Source organism: Orycteropus afer, unplaced genomic scaffold, assembly GCF_000298275.1.
Source record: "Orycteropus afer afer isolate SDZICR_OR568_19922 unplaced genomic scaffold, OryAfe1.0 scaffold00112, whole genome shotgun sequence".
In the NCBI taxonomy this organism is placed as follows: domain Eukaryota; kingdom Metazoa; phylum Chordata; class Mammalia; order Tubulidentata; family Orycteropodidae; genus Orycteropus; species Orycteropus afer.
In genome coordinates this window covers 190,676-200,534 of record NW_006921699.1, presented here as the reverse complement: position 1 = coordinate 200,534, position 9,859 = coordinate 190,676, and the positions used below count along the sequence as shown (strand labels likewise).

The following is a 9,859-nucleotide window of genomic DNA, read 5'->3' as shown; positions in this document are numbered from 1 at the left end:
GGGGTGGGTGGGTAAGCAGATGACATGTTAGGTACTCAGCCAGAGCAGCCCCTGGGTCTCTCATTCCATGTCTAGAGAGTAGCAGCAGGATGTAATTAAGGTGAGATTAGTGTGAAAAACAATCAGACAAACAAAATACACCCCAAACTTTGTGAAACTAGATAATTTCAAGACTAGTTTTGGAACTTCAGATAGGAACTTAATGCTAATCAACTTACTTTAAACAAACCTTAATATATGGTAAAGGAAGTAACCATCATGCTCTATCACTTTCATAATTTCATCAATATGCTTTTTTTCCCCCAACATCAAAAACAGTAGAGAGAAAACATGTATTTGTCAGATGCAGTTGTAATAGCTTTTACTTGTTCAGCTTGAAAGGTACAGGTATCCCCGCTTTTTGAAAATTCATTTTACGTGGCTTTTACGAAAGAGCTACCCTACTTTGTTGTTATGTGCCGTGGAGTCGGACCCGACTCATAGCGACCCCTCCTTGGGTTTCGGAGGCAGTATCACGACGGAAGTAGATTGCCGAACCTTCCTTCCGAGGAGTGGCTGGTGGGTTTGAACCGCCAGCCTTCTAGTGAGCAGTCAAGTGCCTTAGGCACTATGCTACCAGAGCTCCCCTACCTACTTTAGTCCCTGGTTTTGCTCACAGAAGATCTAAAGAGTATTTTCACTTTTAGGAAAAAAGCGGAAAATCGAACCTAGCTTTCAGTATTTGTTTTGCAGGGAACTCTTAATGAGACAGCAAACACTCGGAGTGGTGAGAATGGCGTTCCCAAGCTCCTTACCCGGAAACCGCGCTGTATGTACAGGATTTCCACTTTACTCAGGCTGTGGACTTACCCTATCAGGCCTGCTTTCGCTACATGTTAGTGTTATTTTAGGTTTTATGTGTTATGTGGTATGATTTGGTAGGTTATTTTTTGAGTCTGGGAACGATAACACATTTTCCCCATATAAATTAATACTTCTTTGCTCCATGCCATCTCGGCTGACGAAAGGTTTCACAGGAACACTGTGTTTTCAAATGGGTGGGAGGGTGGGGGACGACCTGTATTTCTTAAGATTATTCTGGTAAATGGCTTCGCTTGGGGCTATAAATCAAACATAGTTGTGTAAGTGAAATAAGCACATTATTTGGAGCTAGGATACTTGGAAGGAACCCTGGTGGCACAACGATTAAGGAGCTTGGCTGTTAACCGAAACGTTGCCCATTCGAACCCACCCAGCTGCTCGGCGGGAGAAAGACCTTGTGATCTGCTCCCTTAAAAATTACAGTTTAGAAAATCCTCTGGGGGCAGTTCCACTCTGTTACATGAGGTCGTTTTGAGTCACAATCCACTCGATTGCACCTAACAACAACAACAAAAGATAGCTGGACTCTGATTTTGACCTCTCACTTGAGGCCTTGGACCTACTTATTTACCTCAGGTGCCGGGAGAATCTTGGGTACAATCAGGTTCCCAGACTCTTTTACAGCATCATGTAAGAGCAGAACAACGACAACAACAACACACAAATATGAAAGCACTTTGAAAAGTACAAAGTACTAGTACTGATCTATGGTAATTTCTTGATTAATATGAATTACTGTTATTGTTGTTGTGTGCCTTCGAGTCAGACCCGACTCATAGCGACCCCTCCTTGGGTTTCCCAGGCAGTATCACTACGGAAGTAGATTGCCCCATCTTCCTTCCGAGGAGTGACTGGTGGGTTTGAACCGCCAGCCTTCTGGTTAGCAGTCAAGTGCCTTAGGCACTATGTTACCAGAGCTATTATTAACCCTAATTTCCACATTTAAACTCATAACCATGCTTGATATCCTAGAAAATGACATTTCACCTTGGTAAAATTAGAACATAAATATATGGGAGCATAAAGTTCAACTATACAAGTGGATGAATTAAAAACTTTCTGATATTCAAAAATCTTCCCTAAAAATTATTGGTACTTTGTACTTGTTCACCTAGTAACGCTATACATAAACAATGTGACGATTTAGTGTAGATTTATTACGAAAACGGAAGTCTCTGGTTTTTGTTTGCACTTTGGCTGAGCCACATCTCATGCACTTCTCAAGATTCCCACATGGGGGCAGAGCAGCACCATCAAATTAGCACTAGTCTTGCCTAGCTGTTAGAATGCCACGTCTGCTGGCCTTTACCTTGCTGGATTCGGCAGTGTAAGAACAAACCACTCCCTTTGCTTTGTTTGAAATTGTGCTTATTAAATTTACAGGTCCTTCCTGAAGAACTTCCATGACCTCTGAGCGTTTTGTTTTTGTGTTCGGTATAATCAGGATGACCAACTGAGTATTTACTCTGTAAAACTGCCTTATTTTATCTGAGGCATTCCTCTGAGGCAGACACAGCATAGCATTTGAGACAACTACTGGCTTTGCTGTTGCGACTCAGAAGTATCTCTTGGAGAAATCATCAATTTGATGCTGCTGCTTATCTTTTCACTCCTTGGGCGTATACGTGAAATTATAAAAAATGCATACAAGGGTTACGTATTCTCACAGCCCTGGATTAACCCTTCCACAGGGATCTAGATATCTTGTGGCCTTCCATTCAGCTTGACTCCTAGACTAATCTGTTGCTAGGTCTCTGTTTCGGCACGGGTGAATTTAAAAAAATATTATATAAATATATAAAAATAAATAAATAAATAAATATATAAATATATATCGGTTCTGACTCATAGTAACCCTATAGGATAGAGTAGAACTGCCCCAGAGGGTTTCCAAGGCTGTACTTTTTTTTTCCACCAAAGCAGACTGCTACATCTTGCTTTACGGAGCAGCTGGTGGATTAGAAGCCGTTTGGCAGTGATTTCAGAAAAGTCCCCTTGCCACCTTGCTGTGCATAAAGCCTCACGTCTTCACTGACAGAATTTTTCTGATTTAGTTAATGGAAAAGGGGGAATAAAAGGTTTTCTGTTCCTTATTTTCAGGCACTCTGGTGGTATAGTGGCTAAGGCATTTGGCTGCTCACCAAAGGCTGGTGGTTTGAACCCACCAGGGCTTCGGGAAGAAAGATGAGGTAGTCTGCTTCTGTAAAGATTTTCAGCCTTGGAAACCCAAGGAGGGTCGCTATGAGTCAGAATTGAATTGATGGCAGTGAGTTTATTTATTTATTTATTTTTGAGTTCCTTATTTTGAGTAAGAGAGTTTCTTTCTCTCTCTCATTTATTTTTTGGTGGTTAAGGTTTTATTGGACAGAAATGTATGTCTGGAAGTCAGCAAATTTTTGTTAAATACCAGGTATTGAACACTTTGCTAGTATGATGGTTTTCAAACAAGCTAATGATATAAGCTTTATGCATATACAAATTGGGGCTGGAAGACAGAGTATATAAGACCTATAGATGTGAAACAACTGTTAGCATTCTGAATTTTTACCATTTTAAGATAAAATTAAAACAAAATAAAATAAAATAAGTGGATAAGCACTGAGGCTTTTCCAATTCTAAAATTTTGATTCTAAGATTTAGTGGATAAAAGAATATATAACCAGATGCTCAATTTTATGACAAAACTCTAAGTAGCACCTTGGATGATTAAGAATGAAAATAATGATTCAAGATTTTTTCGGGGGGTTCCAAAAATTATTACTAATTAGTTAAGGTTCAAAATGAAGATTTTTGTATTTTTCATTCCTTTTGAAATAAAACATAACCACCAGAGAGTCTTCTAACATGTATGGGCTTTTTATTATTTTCTCAAAATAAGGTACTTAGGATAAACATTGAGCATTGTCAACCCTTCTCGTTGCCTATTTTAGATGTATTAATTATCTTGAAAGACAGATTTCTTTTTAATTCAATAAACAAGTATTTTGAAGGTCACCTCCTATGTGCAAAGCACGGGGAAGACAAAGACAAATAAGAATAGGCCTTTTTGTTCTATATTATATGTAATTGAGTTTATTATAATTTATTGTGATTTCTAAGGAAAAGTACTAATTGTGGAATATACTTTGCCTGCTCTTCTCTCTCTTGGGATAACAAAAACACAGGGAATGAATTTCTTGTGTGTCCACATAAAAGAATCACAGTATCTGTGGCTTCCCAGAAGCCAGAGGCTGTTCTGGGACTATAGTTTCTTACTGGCAGAATTCTCTACACAAATGGCTTCCAAATCCACATCCCTAGCTTTGAACTGTCCTGAATTGTATTAATAATACTCCACTCACTTAGTGCTAATGCACTTGGATATCCTACTTACCTCAGCTGAACTAAGCTATATCTGTCATTATCATCTACCCCCCACTGTCATTCCTCTAAATACATGTCTCTAATGCTGAGCACCACCATTGTTGTGTTTGCTTACAGTTGAAACTTTGGAGCTATCTTAGAGTCCCTGCACTTCCTTATATTTCATGATAATTCACCAAAGTCTGTCAATTCTTACTTCATAACATCTCTCACATTGGACTCTTCCACTTGACTTCCGGAGTCATCACTCTGGTTCAAGCCATTATCAACTGAATCCTACCTCCTTCACTTCCACATTCTTGGTTCTCTAATGCAGCCAGCCACCATTTCCATATTAATCTTCTGAAAACATTACTTTGATTTCTAAAGGCATTTCTTGCTCAAAGCTATTGTGATTTCATTATTCTCCCACCCAAGAAAACTAAAAACCTCCTTGTTTTTTAGAAGATTATGTTCACATGGGCAAAAAAGGATCTCTACAGTTTGGTTCCAACACATATTTTCCCATGCTATCCCCCATTTTTCCCATATCAAGACTCTCTACAGGAGGTCTGACAGTGCTCTTATAGGTTAGTACTCTTCCATATATTAGGTAACCGCTCTAGTTTTCCTTCATGTTCATGTATTAATTACCTTTCGAAGACTGAGTTCTAGTATCATTTTTGTTTTTCAATAGAATCTTCCTTGACTGCTCTATTTGCAATGATCTCTCCACTGTTGGAATCAGCAACAATATCTGTACTCATCATTTAATACTTACTGGTATATGGCTTTCTTCTGAGCATGTGTTTATAATTTTCCTGTTAAAATTGAGGCTGTATCTTATCCTCTGTATTTCTCATTGCAGAAAAAGCAGCTCTCAGTACATATTTATTGGCCTGCTGGTTGAATGAATGATTTAGTAAATGAACAATGAAAAAAGACATAGGCCAAGCTGACTTGATCTCAAAATTCTGCATATGATTTTAACCACTTTAACTTTAAGAATGGCATTATATCCTTCCCAGATGCTTACACTGGACTGTAATCAAGTCAGGAAGAAGAGCCTGGAAGAAATTCTAGGCTTGGGAAGCTAGTCAGGAAATTTCTGCTAAGGGGCATTTGTAGTCCTGCATCCCTCTGAACCTCAAGTCTCTGAATATTTGGTGAAGACTGTAGGACATTCTCAAAAAGATGAAAGAGTTCAAAGTTTGCTTTTTCCTTGTCCAGAATAAATGAAAACCAAAAGTTAATGTCCTTGATCTTCCCAGACTTTTGGGAAATGTCTACTACCCTGAAGGCACCAAGCATCTCTCTGCATTGGGTCCAGCGATTTTGACAAATATCCACTCACCTGTTTATATAATATATAAATATCTACCTCTAATACTCAGCATTAGAGCTTTCAGCTACAGTATGGGACACTACATCATTAAAGGTCTGCAAGGGCATGGCATGATTAGAATTACCCTGTGGTGCAGGGTTAAAGATTTGTATGCTCAGATTGGCATACATACAAATCCACGGAGTATGTCTTGGTTCTCTGTTGTTGTTGTTAGGTGCCGTCGAGTTGTCTGTGACTCATAGTGACCCTATGCACAGAACAAAACACCGCCCAGTCCTGAGCCAGCTCCATGATTCTTGCTGCACTTGACCCCATCACCGCCACCACCATGTCAATCCACCTTATTGAGGGCCTTCCCCTCTTTCATTGACTTTCTGCCTTACCAAACATGACATCCTTCTCCAGGGAATGATCCCTTCTGACAACATGACCAAAGTAGGTGAGACAAAGTCTGGCCATTCTGGCTTCCAAGGAGCATTCGGCTGCACTTTCTCCGGGTCAGACCTGTTAGTTCTTTTAGCAATCCACAGTACTTTCAGCATTCTTTGCCAGCACCACAGCTCAAAACCATCAACTCTTCTTCGGTCCTCTTTATTCATTGTTCAGCTCTCACATGCATACGAGGTGATTGAAAATACCATGGCTTGTGTCAGGCGCACCTTAGTCCTCAAGGAGACATCTTTGCTCTTCAGCACTTGAAAGAGGTCCTTTGCAGCTGATTTGCCCAGTGCTATATGTCATCTGATGTCCTGACTGCTGCTTCCATTGTTGTCGATTGTAGAAACAAGCAATGTGAAGTCTTTGACAATTTGAATCTTTTTTTCCATTTATCGTAATGCTGCTTATAAACCCAGTTGTGAGGATTTTTGTTTTCTTTATATTGATAAGTAATCCATACTGCAGACTGTATTCTTCAGTCTTCATCAGTAAGTACTTCAAGTCATCCTCACTTTCAGCAAGCAAAGTTGTGTTGTCAGCATATCGCTGGTTGTTAACGAGCCTTCCTCCAATCCTAATGCCATGTTCTTCTTCATATAGTCCAGCCTCTTGGATTATTTGCTCAGCATACAGATTGAATAAGTATGGTGAAAGAATACAACCCTGATGCACTCCCTTCTTGATTTTAAACCATGCAATGTTCCCTTTTTCTGTTTGAACAACAGGCTCTTGGTCTATGTACAGGTTCCTTATGAGTACAATGAAGTGTTCTGGAATTCCCATTCTTCTCAATGTTATCCACAATTTGTTATGATTCACACAATCAAATACTTTTGCATAGTCAATAAAACACAAGTAAACATCTTTTTGGTATTCTTTGCTTTAAGCCAAGATCCATGTGACATCAGCAATGATATATCCCTCATTCTACATCCTCTTCTGAAACCAGCTTGTATTTCTGGAAGTTCTCTGTCAATAGACTGCTGCAACCGTTTTTGAATTATCTTCAGTAAGATTTTACTTGCATGCGATATTAATGATATTGTTTGATAATTTCCACATTCTGTGGGATCACCTTTCTTTGGAATGGGTACAAATATGGATCTCTTCCAGTCAGTTGGCCAGGTAGCTGTCTTCCAAATCTCTTGGCATAACTGAGTGAGCGCCTCCAGTGGGGCGTCCATTTGTTGAAACATCTCAGTGGGTATTCCATCAATTCCTGGGGGCTTGTTCTTCGCCAATTCTTTCAGTGCAGCTTCAACATCTTCCTTCAATACCATTGGTTCTAGATCATATGCCATCTCCTGAAATGGATGAAGATCAACCAGTTCTTTTTGGTACAGTGACTCTGTGTATTCCTTCCATCTTCTTTTGATGTTTTCTGCATCATTCAATATTTTGCCCCTAGAATCTTTCAATGTTGCAATTCAAAGCTTAAATCTTTTTCTCAATTCTTTCAGCTTGAGAAATGCCAAGCGTGTTTTTCCCCTTGGTTCTCTAGTGCTGCTATAACAGGAATACCACAAGTGGATGGCTTTAAAAAACAGGAATTTATCCTTTTACAGCTTATGAGGCTAAAAGTCCAAAATCAGAGTGCCAGCTCTAGGGGCTGGGTGAAGTCCCCTTGACCTAGGGCTTCAGGTCTGCTTCTTGTTCCAGGCCCATTGGAGCTGGAGGTATCTCATAACTGCAGGCTTCTGAGGCTGACAAACCCAAGGTCAGGAGGTAAAATGGCACAATCTCAAAATCAACAGGTAACATGGCAGACCACTCGTTCAAGTCCAGGAACAATCCCAAGATTGACAGGCAACACGACAGACCAATGGCTCAAGTCCAGGAACTGGAGATAAGACTCTGCCAAATGCAGGATCCAAATTGTGCCAAAAAAGCTAGAGCCCTTTCCCAAAGCTTCTCTACATATACTGGAAGCAGGCCACACCCCAAAGGTAACTCCCTTTCAGCTACTTAGCTACTCACAGCAGATTCCCCCATAGAGGTGATTACAATCTTATCATGGGGTATAACAACATCCAACTCCAAACCATGCAAAACCATGGCCCCACGCAAGTTGACAAACAACAACTACCACAGAATGCTTAAAGGGTCTATTGAATAACTTCCTATTGGTAATGGAACTGAGACCGAAACTGATGACAGTTTTATGCATCATGTAAGCTTGTACATTTGTATGCAGTAGTGCCCAAGGTGTTTGACTGCTAACCAGAAGTCTGGCAGTTCAAACCCACCAGCTACTCCTCAGAAAGAAGATTGGGCAATCTACTTCCATAGAGATACTGCCTCAGAAACCCAAGGAGGGGTCACTATGAGTTGAATTGACTCGATGGCAGTAAGTTTGGTTTTTCGGCTTTAAGCATGATAAAATATTAAAGAATTATTTAATTTCATTTTGAGGTTGTTTTTCATGCTGTGGCTCAAAAAGTGAAATGAAGAATTTTCAGACCTTCATTCTATTCTAATCAGTTATATGTGTACACAGTTCAGATATTTTTTGCTTGGTCCTACTTCCATAATCATTATTACTTTCAATCTACAACGTCGTTGGTTCAAACAAGTTGACTTTTTAAAAGTTCTAATTAGCCCCGCTTTCTACAATTAGTTTCCTATGCATCAACTAGTATAACTTCCTCCCCTCGTTCATGTGTTTTTTTTTTTTTTTTGAAAGTTAGGAGTTCTTTACTGATACAGTGATGGTGGGGTTAGTATTCTAGTAGACATCCTAGAAGGCAAGACAGACAATAGGTAAGTAAACAAGTGAATACTTACAATAATTGCAGATTGAATTATACGTTGTTAAGGAGACAGTCAAGTACTACAAGACAGTATTACAATTGAGTGGTCATGGAAGGTTTCCATAAAGGTAACTTTATGCTGAGACTTGTTAGTTATAAAGAAGCTAGACACATGAAAGGTCAAGGAAGAACTTTTTTTTTTTTTAAGAATAACAAGTGAAAAAGCCATGAGGATGGAAAAGTTTTGGGGTTTTCTAGAAACTGAGAGGTCAACATTGCTAGCATAGTGAGCAAGGAAACAATGAAACTAGATGAAGTTGTAGAGATGGGTGTGATCCAGATTGTGTAGAGAGAACCTTGAAGAACAAGGTATGAAGATTGCACTTTATGGAATTCTAAGTGGAATGGAAAGACCTGCAGGGTTTTAAGCAGGAAGTAAATTTTATTTTAAAGTACAGTTCTGGGTTCTGGAAAGTATGAATTTGCATGGATGGGTGAGTAGGTAGAAGCAAGGTGGCCAGTTAAGACTATGCCAGTTGTCTTTTGATTGCTCTTCTGTATCCACCTTATACTCCGTTCCAAGAAGTTGGTCTATATGATTATTGCAATAAGGTTCCTAGGCCCTTTGCTTTCCGGTAAGTTTTGGTCAACAGCCCAGCTGGAAGTCAGAGGGAGGAGAGTGAGATTAGTCTAATTATTCTCCTGGCTTCTTCCCTGCAAGTGTTGTGTCCCTTAACTGAGATCCTTACTTCTCTTAAGGAGGCCTATTCTATATGACTCTCTCTCTTTTTGGGTTCTGGTACCTTCTCCCTCCTCTTATTCCTTTTGACCAGGGTTGATAACAGCTTTGATGTTGTTAGCCTGGGTTCCTGCATACATTTTTCCCTTCATTTATCCATTTGTTTGAAGTAAACTCTATATACTAGTCCATGTGTGCCATCTATTTCCTGTTGAGATCCTCACTAGTACATTTACTGGTACTGAGAGAGGCCTTAGGAAACAGATCCTCCAAATAGTATTCTGGGATTGTTGTTGTTGTTATGTGCTGTCGAAGTCGGACCTGACTCATAGTGACCCCTCCTTGGGTTTCCGAGGTGGTATCACTATGGAAGTAGATTGCCCA

At 39.7% G+C, this 9,859-nt stretch overlaps 1 pseudogene; it reads right to left on the bottom strand.

Moving 5' to 3' along the window:
• The window catches only part of LOC103199485, a 36,565-nt pseudogene extending 31,681 nt beyond the window's left edge, over positions 1–4,884 (bottom strand).
• Positions 4,885–9,859: the final 4,975 nt, after the last annotated feature.